The sequence below is a fragment of the Rhinopithecus bieti genome, unplaced genomic scaffold, assembly GCF_001698545.2.
Source record: "Rhinopithecus bieti isolate Rb0 unplaced genomic scaffold, ASM169854v2 scaffold_21703, whole genome shotgun sequence".
Taxonomy (NCBI): Eukaryota; Metazoa; Chordata; class Mammalia; order Primates; family Cercopithecidae; genus Rhinopithecus; species Rhinopithecus bieti.
The window spans coordinates 4,328,422-4,352,635 of NW_016812332.1; the positions used below are offsets into that span (position 1 = coordinate 4,328,422).

Below are 24,214 nucleotides of genomic sequence, written 5' to 3' on the forward strand. Positions count from 1 at the left end.
TTCTCCTGTCTAGTTTGGGATTTATTTATTTATACAGTTTTGATGGATGGTACCAATTGGAAAAACTCCTTCGCATGTGAGAACACCCCATCCTCTTCATCTGGAAAAAACAATAATTCAAATAGTTCTTTAAACCCTGGTCTCCAAGGCACCTTCTGTTTCTTGTTTTTTGATGATTTATGATTTCTTTATCTGCCACACTTTGAGTTCTTTGTGGGCAAGAATATGTCTATTTTATTTCTATTTGTCTAGCACCCCAGATGGTGCTTGACCCATAACATATACATCAGTAGGATGCATGGTTTTAAGGGACTGAAAACCAACTCAAACTGGATTCATTTTTCAAAGGAATATATTTGGTTGATTTACCTGAAAATCCCAGGGGTGACCCCAAACAACTTCAGACTCCTACCATCAAAGCTTCTAGCCCCTAAGAAAGAGGCTATCTTTGCATCTCCCGTACAAGTTCTTGGATCAACTCTCATAAGTCTGAATTGGTTCATTTGCTTATCTGTGCATCAACGACTGTGCTTCTAGATGATGAAATGCTATGATTGCCTTAAGCCCAAGTCACATATTCTATTCTCGGGGCCCTATTCAAACTGCGTGTACTAAGAGTGGAAATGCAGTGATTCTTTTAGAGCAAAGCTGGAGGAGTCAAAAGGAGAAGTAGATGTAAAAACAATAAATTTCTACAAAAGGAGATGCTCGATAAGATTCTAGTTGAATAAAAAAGAGTTAACGTAGAAAAATAAAATTTAAAAATCACACAAATAGGAATTGATCCAAGATAATGAGGTTTGGGCAAGACTTATTTATAAGATGATCTAAGAGACTCATTAAAATGAGAGGTCTCTTTCTGATGGTTAACAGGAGAATAGGAAAGGAAAAAGGCAAAAGTTATGGTTATTTCAGCATAAAATCTGGGGCTGAGGGCTGAGTGCTTCAGAGAGCTAGAGCTAATGGGACAATGAAAACAAATGGCCTGGGATGACATTGGTAGGATCCTGAGTGAGATTAGTAGGAAGCCCGGGCAATGGGATCAATTTTAACGTCAGGAAGAAAGTTAAATATGTGGAGAGAGGGAGGTAGAATATAGGGGCTACCAATGCCAGTTTGAGGGTGACACATACAATTTTATTTCCTTGAAGAGAAGAATTTTATGAATTTCATGCCCTTTAATTCTATAGCTTCTACTTTGAGGATATGAAAATATTCCTCACATCAAAAGGCAGAAGGTTAACTTTACGGGTGGGTCCTTGTTCTTAGAGCTCCCAAGATGGTGGCGTGCCGCTCCCAAGATGGCAGCAAGCCTTTTGTTCTCTGACCTGAGGTTCTTTCCCTCATGGATTCCAAGGAATGGAACCTTGGGCCATGCAGTGTGAGTGCTATAGCTCTATTGGAAGCTATGGGTCACGGAAGAGAACCGTGGAACCCAGCAACCAGTGTTCAGCTTGGTTAGGATGGACCCAGGCACTTAGCCACGTAGGATCAATGGTGAGCCTCTAGCCCGAACAGGAGTGGCAATGGGCCCCTCACTGGCTCCAAAACACAGTGGACACCCTGCTGGATCCCGAGGGGTGGAAGTCAAGGGCGGGTCTGTGACAGCAGCAAACAGCAGTGGTGAATGGTGAGCGAAAGCTCAGCTCCAGCGGAAACAAACAGGGACCAGAAGAGTGTGCGGTTGCAAGATTTAATAGAGTGAAAACAGAGCTCCCATACAATGGGAGGGGACCCAAAGGGGGTTTCCCACTCCCAGCTCCAATGCCTGGGGCTTATATCCCAATCATTGTCCCTCCCTCAGTGCTCTCAGATGATAGATGTTTCGGTTATTTCTTTACCTCCTGCTTTTAGCCTAATTGGTATTTTAGTGAGCCCTCTTTACTACCTGATTGGTTGGGTGTGAGCTGAGTTACAAGCCCGGTGTTTAAACGTGGGTGCGGTCACCTTCCCCAGCTACACTTAGGAATTCTTAGTCTACCTAGGACATCCAGCTAGTCCTGTCTGTCAGTATGGGAAATATTTTCTTCCTGAGGGGATAGTACGTGCAGTGATTGCAAAAAGAGGTAAGTGTGAGGCATAGATTGTTGTCTGTCTAGTTAATTGTTATCATCATCATCATCATCATCACTGCTATTTGGTAATAAACTTAAGGCAGATCAGAGAGAATGATATCTATGTCTTTATGCATAGACAGAGGACATGCTTCTATAAATTAGTTTCATAAGCTCAGAGTTTGAACTTGAGACCAAGCTAAGTCTTGCATTTGGGGAGACATTTATGACTCCTCCTCAGTGATAAAAAGTCATGAAAAGCATAACAACCTAAGGAAAAATGTTTCTCTTTCTCTTAAAGCTATGTAACTTCAGTTAGGTGGGACTGTTTCCATAGGAAATAAGATGGTGATAAAAAACTGATGTTTATTAAGCTTCAATGACCCCACAGGTGATCTTGTCTACTTCTCATGCCGTTTGTTTGTGCTTCTTACACAGTGAGATTTCCTAGGGTTTCATTCTGGGAGTCATTTCTCCTTCTTTCTTCCTCTTTCCCAGAGGCCTTATCTATTCTTTTTTCTTCAACTGTTATCTCTATACAGATAGTTACAGATAGTAATCTCCAGTCACAGCTTTAAATGCCAGTAGGATGTCCTCTAGATACCTTAAACTCATTGTATTCAAAGGCAAGCTGCTTGTTGTCACTCCATGGAAGTTTCTTATCCTGACTTTTCTATTTTATTTAATTAGGTTATAATCACCTAGACTTGAAACAAAGTCATCAGCAAGCTTTTAACAATTCTCCCTGTTACTTAAGTTACTTAATTTTCATGATGGACAGAGGAGAGAATGTCTTTTCCATTCCTACTGCTGCTAACTTAAGTCTCTGATTACTTCTAGTCTGCTTTCTGCAATAGCTTTTATTCACATCTTGTCTGTCCCACCAGCAATCTACCCTGTGCCTGCAGGCCAGATTCATCTTCCTAAGGTGCACCTCTAATGTGACCTTGCCTCCAGGTTAAAAACAAAACCAAAACCAAAATTTTATTGGCTTCCTTTTTCTTACGTACTTTAAAATCAACTCTGGTATTCAGTGCTTTCTATAACAGATGATCGGTTTATCATTCTAGTTTGATCTTTTATTACTCAACCATTTATGTCCCCTACTCCAGCCTATTATTCACTATTCTATGCACATTTTCCTTTAACCATGACTTTGCTCTATCCAGAATAATAACAACTAATTCTTTTATAGGACTTTCTATGTTCCCATCTATAATCTAAGCATTTCATGTCTAATTTATTTAATTGTTGCAACATTCCCAAGATTGTTGTAATAAGAGATATATACTATTATAAGCTCTATTTTACAATAAGAAAGTCAAGTTGAGACAGTTTAAATGACTTTCCCTGAATCACGCAGCTGATGGAAAGTAGAGCCAGCATTGGAATCTAGGCAGTCCATGCTCTTAGTCACTATGTTCTTTTACTTCTCCTCTTGTCAAATTCCTAACCATGCCTCAGTGCCCATCAAAATCCTCACCCTCCATCAGGGCCCATATAAGTGCTGCCTCTTCAATGATGCCTATTTTGGTCTTCACAAATAGTGGTGATTTTCCCCTGCTTTGAACAGCATAGCAATTTGTTTTTCTACATTTCTCCCACTATATATACCATGCATGGTAATTTAGTTTCTCTCTATTTTTATTCCTTAACTAAGTAAATAAGGCTCTGTTCTTGCTCTCAAGGAGGTCACAGTCCTGTGTCTTAAGCACTTAGCAAAGAGATGTCCAATACTTAATTGTTTATTGAAATGAATTAATGTTATTGGAATCGGTAAAGGACTAATTCTTAAACCCCCAAATCAAGCCAGATAAACTAAAGTGTCTACTGCAGTTTAAAAACAAATCAGAATTATTTGTGGTAGGGTATAGTCTGTTTAAGAGTTGTGGCCCCTTAACAGTACTTATTTGGAACTTCAGCACTTTTTGATTTTCTTTACCAGGGTTCTTTAGCAGTTCGAAATCATGAGTACAGTAACAATGGAAATTGACTATGGTTTTTGTTAGCCCTTCTAAACTGCACACCTTCACATGCAATTCACATAAAGCATCCTGGAAACCCTCCTAGCTCTCAGATAGATTAAACATTTGACCTGTTTTTCACCTCAAGGTATTCCAGTGTTTGCTTTCTAATGCTTATCCACACTCTTGTTCCTATGTTCTATTCCCTTGAAACACACTTTATTTAGAGGGACCCAGTGCAACACTTGTTTGCATTTGTTTGAATATAACATATAATAAATACAAAAGTTTATAAATTCATTTTTCCACTTCAGGTATCATCTTAATGTAATGAACTCTTACAAATTCATTACAAGTTTGATACTAGGCCCCATGTCTTTAAGTTCTCAGTCTGAGGCAAAGGTAGAAAACAGCAGAGAAAAATCAGAATTTTCCAGAATAGGAGGCCTAATCTCCCAAAAAGTAAGCTTCCATTTTATAGGATTTGACCCAATCAGATTTTTATACTATTTCTCCATGTCTTACTTGCATTTCTCTTACTACAAAAATTAATATTCCGCTGTGGATTTTCTTCCTGGAACTGTTTTCTCAGGTAACCAGAATGTGTGTATGTCTATTTGTCACACCATCTACAACAGAAGTGGCAAATATTTGGGATATTGCCAGAATCAGCGAGATCATTTCCTCAGCCCCACTCTCCACAACGTGCCTTAGATCCATGACAGTCTTTAATGGAGGATACAGTCATGCTAATAAGATTGCCACTAACACAGTCAAATTTAAGATTTCTGCATATAAATAAGGTGAGAAGCAATCAGGCAGCATCTACTTGAAATCAGTTGCTACAATCTCTGGGTACCTAGGGGAGTTGTACCCTTTTATCAATGGATTTTAATTTATTCTTTTAAAAATTCCTTTTGCAAAGTAAAATATACATGTAATAAACTCTGGCTATAGAAAACCAGGCAACATTCATTATAGAGGGTGAGTCCTCTTTCTAGCAGTCATGTTATGGACCTAGAACTTTAAAATGGAATGTCATCTCATAGTCTCTCAGCCACAGAATTTTTGGTAAAAATTGCATCAATCTCTCATATTGGGGCAGGGAGAGGAGAGGAAGAGACTTCAAAAGATAGTGACCCCTATAGAATTGAACGGTTTTTAATGACCTGGAATACTGATTTGTTGAATAACCTATCTGGGAAAGTCATCTTTTACAGTGGCATCTGTAGGTTGCAATACTATATCCAGGTAATCTGAGGGATTAAAGCACTCCTCTTGGCTGGCTAGGTCAGTAGAATCAAATTAGGCCATCAACAGGTGACAGATGTCATACCCAGTTCAAAATGTTACTTGGTTGCTTGTCAGTATGACATTGGAATGTTTGAATACTCCACTACCCTACAATGGAGTTTTATCTTGTTCTATTTTATAAATTCAAATGTATTAATTTTGTTATTGATTTAACATTATTAGTCAACTTTATATAGGAATATGTTTACATATCTATATGAGTAATTATATTAACTCTCATCTTTCCCAAAGTGGTGTTCTTTGAATCAATGAGAAACTATATGAAGATTGTGAGTCTTAAAAAAGTTATGTGAATCCAAATACCACCTAAACTTTTAAATCATAAATACCAATGCTTCCTGGGAACAATAATTCCATTTCATCTAAGTCAAATTTAACACCTACTTATTGAGTTCTGACTAAGTGCCAGAGAGCGTGTTAGGTAGGTACTGTGACATTGAGAAAGTAAGGCATGGTCTCTGCCGTCCACAATTTTGCAGCAGGGGAGGAGGCAGATGTTTATAAGGCGTAGAGGTAATGCACAGGGAGTTTGTTAGTAATGTGTATAATTGAATTACATTTCATTAGTCTCTGAACTCTTCATCTTCCATCTTTGACAGTGGGAAGGATTTTAATAATAACTGTAGTAAATGTAAGTTTCAATACATGGCAGGTTTTCAATCAGTGTCTGGCAAATAAAATAAATAAATGTCACTTAACTATTCAATGTGCATATTTAGGCTCAGTCATTATATTTAGAAAACTAAAGATCATCACATGCTTTTGAACCCTGGCACTTTTTATAGAAAAAAACCTCACTAGTTATTATTTATTCAGTGTTCATCCAATGCCAGACACCATGTTCTTCGCTTTACATATGTAGTCTTATTTAATCTTCATAATGACCTTGAAAGGTATGTATTATTTTACAGATGATGAGGTGCAGCAACGTTCAGTAATTTAACTGAGGTCCCATATTTAATAAATGGAAGATTTACAGCTTAAATCCAGGATTGTCTAAATTTAAAGCCCATTTTCTCAACTGCTACACAGAATCATAGCTAAGACTTAAAAAAAAAAAGACCAATAACTTTGAAGAAACACTTTATTAAATTTTTAGAATTTTACTTCTATAATAAAAAAATTCCTAAGAATAATGTTGAAAGTATTTTAGTCAGTGGTATAAAATAGTATTGGTGTTGACAGAGACTCTCAACCCATCTGGTTAGACAGGATAGGCTATGGTCTCATTCCCACAGTGCTGGACAGGAATGTAAATTTAACCGGAGAGCAGAGGAGTTGTGGTGGGGGTGGTGCGCCCAGGCACATTTGCTGAGGAGCAGGGCTCACGTGGGTGTTCAGTTTTATGTGGAGACAGGAGATCTCTGTAAGCACAACCAAGACAATTGCTTTTTTCTTTTGAACCTCCTCCCAGCCTTGCCATACCTCTTCTTCTGGCCATACTTCAAACTGTGGTTCTCTCTGCATTTCTGTAGGGCTGTGGAGGTGCTGCTAGGGCCTAGAATTTCATGGGGGTGGGCTGTGGAGTGATGCTAGTTGCAGTGATGACTATTTCTTTCCTAACACGCTTGCATGTTTAGCATCATTAGTAGAAGCCTAATAAGACACCGTAGGACTGGTGTGAAACATGCGCTTATGCCAAAACACTTGTCTCTGGTGTGGAAACTTAAGGCAATGAATCACTAAATTAGCAGTCTTCACCTTCTTTCATAATAGGTTGCCCTCACCCTCAGTTAATATGGTATAGTGAAAACATGCTCTACAGGCAGGAGGCTTTAGTTTCCAGAACTTTACTGCTGACCTGTCAATAACCTTCAATTAGTTACTGTACCTCTATGGGGCTCAGTTTCTTCATCTATGACATATGGGACTTGGATTAAAGAATTTCTAAAAATCCCTCATGGCCATTAAAAAAATAGTGTGTGGAAACAAACTTGGCTTAAAGCATTTCAATTGACTTTGCCACTTTATTAATTGTGTAAATCTGGGCACCACTACACACACACACACACACACACACACACACACACACACTCGCACACGTAATATTGGAAAGTGAATCCTACTCTTATAGGGTTGTTGTGATAATCAAATTAAAATAATGTTTATGAGAGTATTTCATAAACTGTGAAGTCCTTTGCAAAATTGAGATGCTGTAAAATTTTACATTTATTCTCCTAACCAGATGCTCAAATTATTTCTGTAACTGAATGTCATGTTAGATAGTATTTGAAAAGCTAAGATTCAATCTTTCTCACTTTATCATGTGCTTATTTTAAAACAAACAGAATACATAATAAGGTGTCAAGCAGCACCCTCGACAAACAGTGAAATACCACTCCTATGCACCAAAAAGTACAATAAATCCATGCAAAATCTGATGGGAAAATATTTAAAGAACTGTTAGCTTAATGCTGCTATTCTATTCAGCTGTTTATGTGTATAAAATGATCTTAAACAAAGCCTGCCTTTTTGTGGAAATCATAAAAGAGTGTTCATTTAAAAACATAAGGTAGTTTGTTAGAGAAAGGAGAGGTAAAAACTTACAACAGTGTATACAGGGTGACTGTTATGGTTTGTATATGTTTTGCGTGTCCCCACCAAATCTCACGTTGGAATTTCATCCCCAGTGTGTCAATGTTGGGAGGTGGGGCCTAGTGGGAGGTGTTTGGGTCACAGGATGGATCTCTCATCAACGGTTTGGTGCTTCTCGAGGTAAAGAGTGGGTTGTCATCCTTGTGAAACTGGATTGGTTCTTGGAAAGTAGATTATTCTCTGGAGAGGGGGTTGTTATAAAGCCAGGAAGCCCATCAGGTTGGGTCTCTCTTCACACATACCTGACTCCCTTTTGACCTTTTCCGTCAAGTTTTGACTCAGCACAAAAGCCATCACCAGAAGCTGAACAGATGCTGGAGGCACCGTGCTTCTTGTACAGCCTACAGAACCAGAAGCTAAATACACTTCTTTTCTTTTAAATAACCCAGCCTTAGGCATTCCTTTTCTAGCAACACAAAAGACTAAGACAGTGACAGAATCAGTAAGATTTTCAACTCAGCTCACGTGAAACTGAGGCATATGCAGAGATGACCATTTCCTGTCTTCTTCATTGTATTGTGCATAATCTAGAGATTTTATATTGGTTCAGCAGTAGCCTTAGTTACATATTTTTATTATAAACATGTATGTTATTTTATTCATGCATTAAAATTAATTACCCTAGTGGCCCACAGATTAATTTGGTGCATGTATGTGTGCTCACATGAAATTGTCCGAATAGCAGATCTCAGATTCCTGACCATCTGCCATATAATCTGCCGCCTTCTTTTCTAGGAGATGCTATCTTACTGTAACAGACACTCAGAGAGCAGTCACCCAGAACGTGGAGGTTAATATGGGTGGTCAGCAATTACAGTGACTGGTTATATCCACTATCTTGAGTTTTGAGGGAGACCTGGCAATATGTGGCAAGAACCATAGTCTGGAAATGGGACCTGAGCAGCTCTCTGGGCTCCAGTTTCCATATACATACAATGAGGGGGTCATGGTTCCAAGAGATCTTGGAACCTGATTAGAAGTAGGGAAAAAGAGAGGGTACATCATGGCAGTGGTGAGAGTGAGGTGGTGATAGGGATTGAGGTTGTTGTGCTAACTGGGTCTGAATCCTGACTCCACCCACTTATGGCAGTGGGAACTTTTATTAACTTAAAATGGATAAAACAATCACCCCTTCACAAAGTTGTTATAAGTATAAACCAATTGTATAAAGCAATTCGTTCTCAATACATTGAAGCCATTATTATTGTATAACTTTGAGCAAGTTACTGATCCTTGACATGTGTCAGTTACTTTATTTATGAAATAAGAGCAACACTGGTGCTTATCCCAAGGGCTGTTTTGCAGATTCAGTGAGTCAATACATGTAAAAAATGTAGAACAATGCCTGGTATAAAGTAAATGCACAACATGTTAGAGGAAGAATGGAAAAACTCCAACTGGCAATGTCAGGTAGGGTAGCATTTACATGAAATTAATTAAAGGATAATTAGGATTTTGACAGATCAAAAAAAGAAGAAGGACATTCAACCCATAGGGAAGAGCACCAGCAAAAGAATCGCATGACAATGAACAGAGTGTTTGGCGTTGCTTGGATTTTCATGCGGTGGAAACATAATATTTATGGGCACATGTAGTAAGATGAAGTTAGAGCTTGAGGCTGGTGAGGTAAAAATTTTGAGTGTCATTCTCTTATGTTAGCACGTTATGAATTGTTTCTTGGTTAAGCAGTTTGATTTTCAGCTTCATAAGGTATTTGGCAACATTATATTTTCAATGAAATAGCTTCTATTCTCTCCCTCTAAAGATAGCTCTTTCATCCTCTGTGCACTCTTGGGGTGTTGTACATAGAATACTTTATATAAAATGTGGTGGCATATTTTAATTATTTGTTTTATATGCATCTGTTTCCTCCATGAGACTGTAGGCACCTTGGGGGCAAGAAGTACCACCAAGTCATAACTGTATAAATAGCATGTAACAGGTACCCAGTCCAGTGCTTACTGCTGGGTAAATAACAGGTTCTCTGAAGCTAGAGGAGGCAGGTCCCTCTCAGTGTGACCTCTGACCTTTGTGCTGACTGTGACCTAGGACTACTTTTCAGGATTTTTATGGGAGATTTTGTAAGCAAAGTCTTTCTTCAATGTTTGATCATTAGGCAATAAATAAATATATTTTAAATTGGTCAGGAAGTACTTGATCTATGCTAGGTAGTTTTATTACTTTAATGTTCCTTTAAATGTCATTTTCTTAATTAAAAAATTTCTGCCCTGTTTCTTTATTAAAAGAATTTTAGCTTCTTAAAAGAAAATATAAAGAAGACATTGAAAATGTACTCCACAATCCCTCTACCTTGATAACCTCTGCTGATATTTAAGAATAAGAAGTGTATATGTACACGTTTAGACATTTCAAAGTCAACAGAAAGGCAAAAAATAAAAAGTAACTCCTCACTCTCTCTCCTCTAACCAACTCATTTGTCCAGTAGTTAATTTTTTGTTATTCTTTGATTTAGTTTAAGTGGTAATGCACAAAGTATGTAATTTGTGTATCAATAATATGAGTTCTCTTATGTTAATAAAGAATTTTGTCAGACAAAATGTGTTCAAAATTAAAGTGTGCATTTTAATTTTTATGACTCTTGTTAGAATGACAAGCAAATGTGTCAATGGACATACATCATCTCAACTGACTATTGCCTTCATGTCGTTACTTGGATTCCAAAAGTAGTCTCAGCCAGAAATAAATATCTTCAGTGCTTGCCTTGTAAATCTAGCTTATTCAGTGGGCACAAAGTCACAGTGGGCCTCCTTCTAACACTTATTATTCAGCTTTAAATGATTTTAAAAAATAAAATGTAGAATTTGGGTTAAATATAATTTTTATACATAAACAAGTTGAAAACTTTGGGACCTTATCTTGAGTCAAATCAGAATAGCTAATTAAGTTGGAGCAGGCAGATTTCTCTAGGAGTTACTCTGGCAATGATTACTGCCTAATGGGGGCAGCAGAGAGCTAAAGCCCAGGGAGCTTGAGAAATACTTCTTCCAAGGAAAGGTGCCTAACTAGTAAAGAGGTAGGGCCCAAAGAGAGAGGGACCAGAGTCTGGGGATAGGTGTTACCAAAAAATCCCAAACCAAGCTGGGCTGGATCATAGAAATCAAGACAAAGGAAGGAAGTTGGACATAAGTAGAAGTGAAAACTCTTGCTAAATCTGGAGGCCAGATGAGCCCTTTTGTGGCAGTGGCTAAGGACTTCCTGGTTGACTCTGCTCAACCTTAAATGGCTTTGTTCCAGTAGCTTCGGGCTCTGATACAGACTTTTCAGCTAAAGCCATGTTCCTGAGTTTTAAGCGCCCGCCACTGTGTTGGGCCCAAAGAGAAATAAGATTTAGCTTCCATTGTGGAGGGGCTTATAGGTTTTCATTATTGTTGAATACAGAAAGAAAATAGGCTGGACGCGGTGGCTCATGCCTGTAATCCCAGCACTTTGGGAAGCCGAGGTGGGCGGATCACGAGGTCAGGAGGTCGAGACCATCCTGGCTAACGCGGTGAAACCCCGTCTCTACTAAAAATACAAAAAATTATCCAGGCGTGGTGGTGTGCGCCTGTAGTCCTAGCTATTCGGGAGGCTGAGGCAGGAGAATGGCATGAACCTGGGAGGTGGAGCTTGCAATGAGCCGAGATCACGCCACTGCATTCCAGTGTAGGCAACAGAGCTAGACTCTGTCTCAAAATAAATAAATAAATAAATAAATAAATAAATAAATAAATAAATGGAATGGAGTAGAAATATACTCCAGTAATGATGCATGACCTCACTGATTCATTTATTCATGTATTGTAACACTAGAAAAGTAATGGCACTCTAGTGGGTAGACCGACATTAATAATTATTAACAAAGAAATGTGATGTTAGATACTTAATACTGTGAAGGAAAAGTGTGCAGTTTTGTGAACATATGTCTGAGAAACTGGATCTAGGCTGAAAATCAGGGAAGGCTTCTCAGAGAAAATGACGTTGGTGTTTCTTAAGTTATGCAAATATGCAAAATAGATCTACATTTATTGAATCATCATTGCTCTGCAATTCATTTGTACTATAAGACAGTAGTATGTCATACATATAGTGAATGCAAAGAAGTTCACATCAAAGGCACATAGTAATTAGTCCTGAGAATAATGTTTTCCATTCATATAATATTGTTTAAATAATTCCATTAAGCAAAAGTTTTCTGATGATAGACATAATTAAATGTTGGAAACCAAGTAATCTATTTAATTTAAAAGGAAAAAATTATACTGATTTTGAAAAGTTAAAAAATATCATTTAACAGAGAATTCAAAATAATATTTGAAATAGGCATTATGATAAATCAGACAGCTACTTGAATTAGTCTTCAGAAAATTTTACATCAGCTTAAAAATCTTACTTTCATAGGTTCTGAAAATTATGAATTGTGTCATTGTAAAGGATTTATAGTCATGCTTTTTAACTGCCTCAATTAACAAATGATGAAAACTGAATGGTAAAGATTTAAACTCACATATTTGTAGCAACCATACAAGTCTAACAATATTTAAGGAAAAATTAACTTGTGAATAATTTCAAAATATTTTTTCTGACTTAGGTTAAAATCTTCACTTAAAAATATGTAGAAGGCCGGGTGCCAGTGGCTCACACCCATAATCCTAGCACTTTGGGAGGCCAAGGCGGGTGGATCATGAGGTCAAGAGATCGAGACCATCCTGGCCAACATGGTGAAACCCTGTCTCTACTAAAATACAAAAATTAGCTGGGCATGGTGGTGCACGCCTGTAATTCCAGCAACTCGGGAGGCTGAGGCAGGAGAATTGCTTGAACCTGGGAGGCAGAGGTTGCAGTGAGCCGAGAATGCGCCATTACACTCCAGCCGGGCAACAGTGTGAGACTCTGTCTCAAATAAAAAAAAATGTAGAAAATCTTTAAACGTTGAGTCTGAATTCCAGTTTTTAATAAAAAGTAAGCAGCCTTAGTTTTAGTGGAAATCTTCTTTTGTCTAGATTGTAAATTTTAAAATATTTCTATATTAATAATACAGAATCATCAATTATACATATAAAGGGTGGGAAGGAGTTGATTTCTTCAACAATATTATGAACACATGATAAAAGCTTTAAATAGTTTAGTAGGGATAATAATAATTCTTTATATTTGCCTAAGTTGTTGCATTTTCCAAAGTACTTTTTATATTTATTCACATGGTTCTCACATAGAGGTAGAAGAAACTAGTGCTAGTATCTTCAATTTGCAGAAGAGTGACATTCAGAATAGGTTTAAGAGTTAAGGGGACAACCAGGACAATGTTATGAAACTCATTCCAGTATACTTCTCTCTATGATCCAATATAAAGTGTTGCTGTTATATCTCTATAAATATGCTGGAATATGGATGCTAACAGAGTTTTTCAAGTTTCTATAAAACGTGAACAAAGTTTACTAATATTTGTTGCTATAGTATACATGTGACCCCTCAGAATTCATATGTTTGAAGCTAATCACAAAGGTGATTGGTATTAGAAGGCAGGGCCTTTGGGAAGTGATTAGGTCGTGATGACTCTACCCTCATGAATGGGATTAATGCCTTTATAAAAGAGGCTGCAATATGTTTTCTTTTATGCCATGTGAGGACACATAGAAGTACCATCTATGAGGAATGGGCCCTCACCAGATACCGAATCTGCTGGCACCTTGATCTTCAACTTCCCAGCCTCCAGAAATGTGAGCAATAAATTTTGATTATTTATAAATATCCAGTGTAAGGCATTTTGTTATAGTGGCCCAAATAGACTAAGACATTTGTAAATATGAAGATTTGATGTTCATATGTGTGTTGTAACCTGGATATTTAGTAACCAAAAAGACATTGGAAACCAGCAGCTACCATCATACTTAATGGTGAAAGACTGAATACTTTCCCCCAAGATCAGGAATAAGAAAAGGATGTCTACTCTTATCACTGTTTAACATTGCATTAGAGGTTCTTGCCAGAGCAATAAGGCAGGAAAATGAAATAAAAGACACCTAGATTAGGAAAGAATAAATAGAACTCTCTTCATTGCAGGTGATATGATCTTATGTATGAAAAATCTTGAGGAATACACTAATAAACTCAACATGGTTGTAGGATATAAGATCAATATACAAAAGTCAATTGTATTTCTATACACTTATAATGAATAATGCAAATGAAAACTAAATGCAAAATGAAACTAAGAAAATTGTAAATTTCATTTACAATGGCATCAAAAAAGAATAAATGCTTAGGAATAAATTTTAAAAAAGAAGTGCAAAACTATACTCTGAAAACCATAACACATTGTGGACAGAAATTTAAAATGAAAAGTCATTGCATGTTCATAGATCAGAAACTTAATATTGTTCAGATAGTGATACTCTCCAAATTGATCTATAGAGTCAACATACTCTACATCAAAATCCTAGTTGACTTCCTGGCAGAAATTGGTGAGCAGATCCTAAAATTCGTATAGAAATTCAAGAGAGACAGAATACTCAAATACTCTTGAAAAGGAAGGCCAAAGCAAGAGATTTACATTTCTTACTTTCAAAATTTACTACAAAGCTACAGTAATCAAGATAGCATAGTCGTGGCATAGAAAAATATAAATAAATCAATGGAATAGAATTACAAGTTCAGAAATAAACATTCATATTTATAGTCAATTGATTTTTCGCAAGGGTACCAATACAATTCAACAGGTGAAAAATAGTCTTGTCAAGTAGTGTTAGGATAATTGAATATCCACATGTAAAAAAATGAAGTTGGACCATACCTCACACCATTTTAAGAAATTAACTTAAAATGAATTAAAGACCTAAATGTAAGAATAAAAACTATAAAATTCTTAGAAGAAAAGACAGGGGGCCATCTTCATAACCTTTATTTTGGTAATTATTTCTTAGATATGCCTCTGAAAGCACCAGCAACTAAAGAAAAAATAGACAAAATAGACCTTGTCAAAATTTAAAGCTTTTTTTATTCAAAGGGCACCATCAAGAAAGTGAAAAGACAACCCATCGATTGGGAGATAGTATGTGTAAATTATATATCTAAGATATTTGTATCTAGAATATATAAAGACTTCTTACAACTCAACAAAAAGACAAACAACCCAATTAAAAAATGAGCAATGGATTTGAACAGACATTTCTACAGAGAAAATATGCAAATGGTTAATAAGCACATGAAATGATTCTCAACATAAATGTCACTAAGGAAATGCAAGTAAAAGCCACAATGAGATAACCACTTCACACACACTGCAAGGCTATAGCAAAAAAGAAAATAACAAGTGCTGACAAGAATGTGGAAAAATTACAACTCTCATACATTACTGGTCAGAATATAAAATGGTGTCTTCACTTTGGAAAACTGACTATTAAACATAGAGTTACCAATGATCCAGCAATTCTATTTCTAGATATAGAGGCAAGAGAGATGAAAGCCTATTTCCATACAAAAATTTGTACATGAATGTTCATAGCAGCATTATTTATAATAGTCAAAATGTGGGAACAATACAAATATCCATCAACTGGTGAATAAATAAATAAAAGGTGATGTATCTATAGAATAAAATGTTTTTTAACTTTTAAGTTGAGGGGTACGTTTGCAGTTTGTTATATAGGTAAACTTGTGTCATGGGGGATTATTATACAGATTATTTTATCATGAAGGTATTAAGCCTAGTACACATTAATTATTTATCCTGATCCTCTCCCTCCTCCCAACTTCCACACTGCAATAGGCCCCAGTGTGTGTTGTCCCCCTCTATGTGTCCATTTGCTCTAATCATTTAGCTCCCACTTGTAAGTGAGAACATGCGGTATTTGGTTTTTTTGTTCCTGTGTTACTTTGCTAAGGTTAATAGCCTCCAGCTCCATCCATGTTCCTGTAAAGGATGTGATCTTGTTCTTTTTTATGGCTGCATAGTATTCCATGGTGTATATGTACCAGATTTTCTTTATCCAGTCTATCACTGATTGGCATTTAAGTTGATTCCATGTCTTTGCTGTTGTGAATAGTGTTGCAATGAAAATTTGTGTGCATGTGTCTTTAGAATACAATGATTTATATTCTTCTGGGTATATACCCAGTAATGGGATTGCTGGGTCTAATGGTATTTCTGTCTTTAGGTCTTTGGGAATCACCACACTGTCAGTAGTCGAACTAATTTACACTCCTACCAAAAGTACATAAGCATTTCTTTTTCTCTGCAACCTTGCCAGCATCTGTTATTTTTTGACGTTTTAATAATAGCCATTCTGACTGGTGTGAGATGGTATCTCATTGTGGTTTTGATTTGCATTTCTCTAATAAATAGTGATGTTCAGCTTTTTTTCATATGATTGTTGGCATCATATATGTCTTCTTTTGAAAAGTGTCTTTTCACTCTGCCTACTTTTTAATGGTTTTTTTTTTTTTTCTTGTAAACTTGTTTGAGGTCCTTATAGATGCTGGATATTAGACCTTTGTCAGATGCATAGTTTGCAAAAATTTTCTCCCATAGAATGAAATATTATTCATCAATAAAAATGAAAGAAGTACTGATTCATGTTACAATGGATGAAACTTGAAAACATGAAATGAATGTTTAAGGAACTAAATGAAAGAAACTGGTCACCAAAGGTCACCTGTTATATAATTCCATTTGTATGAAATGCCCAAAATAGGCATATGTATAGATACAGAAAGTAGGAAGTAGTGGTTGCTTAGAGGTTGGGGTGGGGAGGGGATTAGTGGTTGGGAAGAAAGAAAATGGAAAGTGACTTAATGGGTACATTACAGTGTATGGGGTGATTAAATATTCTAAAATTGTGAGGACAAATGTACAACCTCGCAAATATACCAAAAACTATTGAATTGTACACCTTAAATGGGTGAAGTGTATGGTTTGTAAATTATACCTCAATAAAGCTGTTATCAGAAAAAAAGACATAGCAATAATAAACAGAGCCTTAGTGGCAGAGAAACAGAGATGGGTAAGGCTTAAGCTTTCAGTGGATTTAGATTGGGTCCTGACTGCATTTTCTCATAGGGAGGCTGCTGAAAGCATCTCATAGGTAGCTTCCTCCTTCCATCCCTCTCCTTTTCTTTTGGACTCTTTGGATGCATAACAGAAAACAACTTAGTTATCTTAAGAGAAAGGGGGATGATGATATAAGGATGTAGGGCTATCTCACAACATCCTAGAGAAGGATTACAATTGGGTCTCATAAAGAGTCAAGAAACAGAACCTAGAAAACCATCAGAGTTCTAGAAAACACTCTCCTTTCCTCCTCCTCTTTTTCCTCATTCTCCTCCTTCTAAATCTATTTCTATTTCTAATTCTTCTCCTCTCTCATTCTCTGCTCTCCCCACTTCCCCCAACATGACTTTCTCTGTTCACAAAGTAGAGTTTGAGCATCTTTTAGCTCCCCTCTTACCCGTTCTTATTACAGCTACACACAGAAATGAATGGGCTTTTCTCAGTCTCATTTCCCACTGGAGAGGATCAAGAATCTGACTGGCCTAGCTCAGGTCAGTTGTCTTCTTCTAGTCCAATTAGCTATGATATAGGGGTGGGATTATACACAAGTGTCTTCTGGATGCCCAGGTTAATGAATCTGAAAGCAGTTATGAGAAAGGGCAATGGCTTGTGAATTGGACAGATATTCAAAAGGGAGTCTGGCATGCTTAGGTAATATTACTAATAACAGTGATGATAATACAAATATTAATAACTCTTAAGGACCTGCCTGTCTTAGCACTATGTTAGGTGCTTAACATCCTTTAGGACATTAAATCCTCATAATTCTTTGAGGTAACATCATTAGTCTCATTTCACAGATGAGGAGACTGGATACTCAGGTTAAATCACTTTCGCAAGGTTTCACAAGACTGACTTTAGTCCTTTGTGCTATGCTGCCAATTCTCAGAAGCCCTATCCTTCTGTCTTAACCTAGCTTATCCCAGCCTGTAGCTTTCTCTCAGAGCTGTGTGAAGACATAGGGCAATGGAGAAGACAACATTGACAGTGGTTATTCTGGTGACCTATTTTAAGTTACTCTAAAACAGTGGCTTAAAATAACAATTATTATCTTCATAGTTCTGAGATGTATTAGCCTATTTTGCATTGCTATAAAGGAACACCTGAGGCTGAGTAATTTATAAAGAAAAGAGGTTTATTTGGCTCACTGTTCTGCAGGATGTACAAACATGGCACCAGCATCTGCTCAGCTTCTGGTGAGACCTCAGGAAGCTTATAATCATGGCAGAAGGTGAAGGGGGAGCAGGAAAGTCACATGGTAGGAGTGAGAACAAGAGGAAGAGGAAGGAGGTGCCATGCTCTTTTACAACTAGCTCTTGCATGAACCAACAGAACCAGAGCTCACTCATTACCATGGGGAGGGCACCAAGCCATTTATGAAGGATATGCCCCCATAACCCAAATACCTTCCGCCAAGTCCCACCTCCAACACTGGGGATCACATTTCAACATGAGATTCGGAAGGAACCAATATCCAAACTATTTAATGAGGGTTGACAGCATCACTTCCACTATATGTAGTGGTCAGAGCAGTCCTAGGAAGCCCAAATGCTAGAGACCACACATGAGCAGAGGAAGAGGAAAGGAATTAATGGAGGCCATCCTTGGAGTCCAGCTACCACAGTAGCTTAAGGGAAGAAGTAGAGGTAGAATTAGCATATTAGTAGGAAACTACTGGGAGTGACAGAATAGGGCTTTTTGAGATGAACAAGATCATGCACGTGGGGTTAGCACTCCACATCTACTTTGGCACGGCCATGGAAATTTATTTCCAAGAAAGCATTTTTTAAAATGTTTCCCCAAATGGCCCTTCATAGTATTTCTTGGTAGCAAGAATCAGTCCCCTAGGTAGAGATACTAGTTTTGTCCCTCAATTTTCAGCCTGCTCCTGAGCCTTCCTGTTGTCATAAACATCCCAAGAGTATGTAAAGCCAGGGTTACAAGAGCTGGAATCACCTACTCAGTTCCTTTGCCCGCAGACAAACCACAACAAAATCATAACTAAAGTATTTCAGTAGAGGTCTGACCTATTTTTAAAGACTTGAAGAAAAGAAGTTTCCACAAAACGCTTAGGAAACCTATTCTGAGATACAATCATTCCTTGTGTCTGATCTAAGTGGGGCATGTCAGTCACCTCCCTGAACCTGATTCTCTGTGCCTGAGAAACAAAGCACTCACATAGTTCAGACGGCAGTTATTTAGATGAACTAATGAATGGTTACAAAAGGCTTTGAAAATATAAATTGCTGCATAAACACTTATTGTCTATATAAATACCTTTGCTTCAGCCTGAGGGGGTCTATCGCTTTCTGAAGGATTTCAACCTTATAGAGTACCTGAATAGTGAAGATAAAGACCCTGCTAAGTGAGGATAAGATGATTCTTGCCTCTATTATGTGTATTATTTACCGCAAAGTCTTTTCTAAAATAGAAACATGGAAAATGTTAGAAAGAGAGAGAGAGAGAGAAAAAAAAAAACCCAAAAAACAACAACAACAACAAAAAAGGATTTCATGGTTCCCTTAGATTGTAAGCTCTTTAGGTCAGGTCTGTATTCAATCCTTGCTTTTAAAAACTGTGATTCCTGGGTGAAGTTACATTGCAAGGACTTTCTCGTATATGATGTTTTCTTGGGGGCAGGGGTGAAGAGATGGGAAAAAAATCACCGTATTTTTACATGATTTTTGCTTTTTCTTTCTCTTACATTATAAAGGCTTTATTTTAAAATAAAAGAGATGATTTGAAGTGTGCCTCATCAAAAATTACTTTTTAAAGATTTAGAGGTTGGAAAAAATGTTTAAGTAGTTATATTAAGTAAGACCTCCTTCTTTAAATGAATTAGTTTTACTCATCCTTTTCTGCTGATGGGAACCAGAACAAGAAAGGGATGTATCCTACACACAGCTGGAGCAAATAGAACTCCTGCATCTCTGCTTCATGGCCTCCTTTTCCTGCAGTTATTACATTAGTAGGTCAACAGAGACAAGATTCTTTAGAATTTCAGATACGCAAGAATTAAGGAGAGTATAGGCAAATAGAAGAGGCAGAGAATCCAGATGGGAGACTTGTTCAGGAAAAGTAGCTTCCTTACGGGGGCACCATGTTGCTCCTTGAGGTGCCTTTACCAGTTGGAAGAGAATGCTTTGAGCCTCATGAAAGAGTAAAAGCAGGAGAGATGGACTATTCTTCCTGAGGTTGAAACTGAGCTCAACAGGCCTTCACATACTTTGAGTTTCTGTCTGAGGAAAGGAAGTCTTGTAAATCCTTTTATCCTCTTTATCCTTTCATCTCTTCCATACTTGAGCCTGAAGTTGCTATCATCCAAGGTGGTGGAAGACTAAATTAAGTGAATTGATGCAGCCTGCAATCAGATGAATGCAGTGTATTGTCTCTAGGAACTATTCTGGAGAGCTGTTTTGTAATTAACCCAAAATGATATATTCAGATTTGATTAATCTCATGTGGTCAGTAGGTAAGCTTCAGTTGAAGATTATTATTATTATTATTTTTTGGTTATCAACAATAGGTCCTTCTCTGTGATATATTTGCAGGAGAATGTTTAAATAATATACATGACAAACATGTTGATCAATGCCACCATCAGAGATTTGGCTTAGTTTCATAAATACAACATATACAATGTTTTACCATATTTAATATATAGAGACATTGATTTAGGTTCATGTTTATGTATTGTAAATTCATATACATATACATAAAAATGTTATGTGTGTGTATATATGCACACATATACACACACACACATATTTATGATTTAAAAAGTCATCTAATTATTTAAGCAGAGAGACTTGGTTTTCATTCAGTCCCTAACCGTGTCCTCTTAATTGGTATACACGATGAATTCAGAGTTATAGATTATTTCCTATGGCATTGGTGGACTACAGCTCAAACCTAAAGTTTAAAGATTTAATTTTCTGTTGTTCTTAATGAAATAACCAAAGCAGCAGCTCCCCATGGTGGGATATGAAAAGTAGTGTATAGATACCTACTAAAACATTTGCAGACCTCCTCAGTTTTCTGTTTTTAATGTGATGAAAATTTGTACAAATAACAAAGAAAGAATGTCATGGTAACTAAAACATTTCCTATACATGTATTTTAGAGGGAAGCTAAATCAAAGGTCTTCAAAGAATTACTAGGGTTCTTTCTAGGAGGTTATTGACAAATATGTAGTTTGTCTCTGGAGTTTGTGCCTCTTTCACAGATTGGTGTATTTGTGATCCCACCGGCAGAATAAGTGTCTGTAATTCATTTCTCCTTGTTAACTAGTGCGCCTTTGTGTAGAGGATGATTGGCAGCAAAGTCGGCTGAGTCCCAACGGATGAGCTTGTTAGCAAAACCCTAGCATCCTATCTCTAATAAAGCATATCAGCAGTACATTTTGTCCTATCTATTAGCCTCTCTGTTTCTTTTTTTGTGAAAAGCTGAGTGTCCCTTTGAAGCAATGACAAATAAACCCCTGAACTGAAGTGCTAGGCTGCCTTACGGACAGCTGGATAGTAAATGTCACACCGTGTAGAGAATGCCTATTATCAGAGTGAGCCATTTGTTCCCGGCCTTTCAGTATCTTAATGTAATACAAAATTGCTAAATCAAGCCCCATGTCTGTGACAGAACATAATTAATGAGAAAGCAGGAGCCAATTCAACACTCTTTATTGGGACCTAATTGGCTCAGGCAACAGAGTTGTCACTCAACAAGAGACTTCCTTTAAAGCAATTTTGTTCTTGGTTGTATTACAGAGCCTATTAAATTGTCCCCTCCTTGATCACACAAAGAAGTATCTGCATGCAATAATTAGCTTTTCCAGGGGGAATTTTTTTTAACTCATGCAATACCGAATCATTCTAAAACTGTCTGGAAAAACACCCAGGCTGCGGGGATGTGCTGCCATACTGAGCTGCACTGTAGGCTGTTTTCCAGGCAGCCGAGGCAGCAGGGATTTGTGCTGCAGAAAGCTGAACAGGAGCCCCAAGGAAAAGAGAAGCATGTTCAAATGTGGAGGGTGGGAGGATGAGAGAGGGAGTGGGTAGAGGAAATTACTTTGATGGATAATCATAGCTCACGTCATAATCTGCAGTTAGAAAGGGCAAAAAAGAAATGCCTATATGTACTTATTTAAATATATGTTTAGTTTTTTTGTAGTCATACCCAAGTCACTTAGAAATCAAAATTAACAAGGCCATGGCAGGGGTGAAGGTTAAATATATAGAGAAACCTGAATTGTCTAGATCAACATTAATACATTCGACCACATCTTCGAGTTTTATGGGGCACACTGTCTCAAAACCAGCACAAATATTTACAAGTATTTAGTGGCATGTGTTATTACAGTCTGAAATTTCACTTTTGGGAATTATGCCCCCCCCACCCCATTTAACAAACCTCAAAATAAATTTAGACCTGGTATTTATATTATTGTTACAAAACTGTTTCTTTTTTCTCTGTCACAGTATCACAGAGTTCAAATAAATCTGTGCCTTCTCTTCATAAGTTTTAAGACAATGTGACATGCAGTAACTGGAGACCATGGAGAACTGAGCTTACAGTTTATACTGGCATTTGCCTGCATTTGGAGGAAAAGGACACGACTGGTTAAACTACAGGAAAAGCAAATGGGAAAGTTGTAGGAAATATACTTTACAACATACAAATTAAGCAATGAATTGTACAGATGTTAAAACTGCAATAGTTGAGAAAAAAATTATTAAAGGTTGATTTAAGTGACAGCACTTTGAACAGTCTAAATAAAGGCACGTATGTGGCTCTTTTCTTGAAATATCTGTCAATATCTCCCTTCTGTGCCTTCAGAAACAAGGCAGACTGTCTAGTTTGCATGGCAGCAGCATTTGGTTGGATTTAGAGAGAACGGCTTGCCTCGGCATTGTTATTTGCCAGATCCTAGGTAAGAAAGGAAGGAAGGCAAACGTCTATAACAGAGGAGAGCGGTGCTGTTCTTGCTTTTCTGTGCAGTTTGGAGAAGGTTTGCAGCTGCTGAAATCCCAGGACTGTGCCCCAGCTATGACGGCATTATGCAGCAGGCGCCCAAAGTGTAGTGCTTTTTAGGTTTTCCAGCATTTGCCGACATATTAGCTGTATTGCTTAATTGTAATTTACTTGTGTCTATAGAGAAATTATTCTGTTTCCCAACCTCTCTCAAACCTACCTCTAAAGAGTGAGCAAAGTGGGATTTATGAATGTACTCTAAATGTTTGAAAAAGATCAGCTGGTATTCTATAGGGTATTAGAAAATAAAACTAACAGCAATACAAAAATATTAGTCAATAATGTCCTTTCCCAGGTGACTCCTGAACCTTGTGAAAGCACACATTCTCAACAAAGATTTATTAGTCTAGTCGGGGAACACATGATAATGATAGCAAGAGCTGCCAGAATCTAATTTGCTTTAATTAATCATTTGCTTCATAACACGATGATTTTCCCCTCCCCTCCCCTTTTGTAACTGTCTAGATTATTTTAAAACATTAGATATTACACTGTGGATGGCTGATGAAACTGGAATTGAATATGCTGTAAAAGTTAGATTAAAAATTCATTTAACAGTATAAACATTTCAGAGTGCAGGATGGTGCCGATTAGGTCAAGTGAGTATGGAGTGATAAAACAGTCATGGAGCTGAGAGAAAAAATATTGTCAGAGGGCATTCAAACAGCTGAATTTAGTCTAATTTAAATGTTATAGCAGACACAAAAAAATTGTTAACTAGAAATCTCGTTATAATTACTCTTTGGTATTTTAGCAACACAGACTGGTAAGAAGTCAGAACCTAGGTTTAAACACATTTATTCATTTAACTGTACAAACAAGCTTTGGGTGCGACTGGAATTCGTTCTCATGGTTAGGCCAAGGGCCCTCTGTGGAGTGCTGAAGCTGAGTCAAAGACCACCTCGCTTGGCCCTCGTAGGAGAATTAGATGGAGTCGCTCAGATTTCCAGGGTAGCCAAGACGTCAGCTATTCATCATGCTCCTCTGGACAGCACTGAGCAGCAAGTGTCTCCTCCACGTCTGGCCTGGGAAGGAGCCAGGCTCAGAGGCACGGAGACTGGGCTCAGGGGAGCCTAACAGAGATGCTGGCCTTCAGCCACGAGGGGGAGCTCACGGACACCCCCACTGACAACGCAGTGCAATTGGCTTGAGAGGCTAAAGCTTTCCCAAGGGTTTGGAGAACAACACTGCAGCCTGACATCGCCGCTGACGAC

The 24,214-nt window shown here is 37.5% G+C and overlaps 1 long non-coding RNA gene across 1 annotated transcript; it reads left to right on the top strand.

Moving 5' to 3' along the window:
- The first annotated feature begins 1,428 nt into the window (after positions 1-1,428).
- On the top strand, positions 1,429-22,633 carry LOC108544664 (uncharacterized). The gene is made up of 3 exons (XR_001889923.1): positions 1,429-1,497; positions 4,611-4,821; positions 22,448-22,633. It is a non-coding gene; the product is annotated as an uncharacterized LOC108544664 (long non-coding RNA).
- The last annotated feature ends 1,581 nt before the right edge of the window (positions 22,634-24,214 follow it).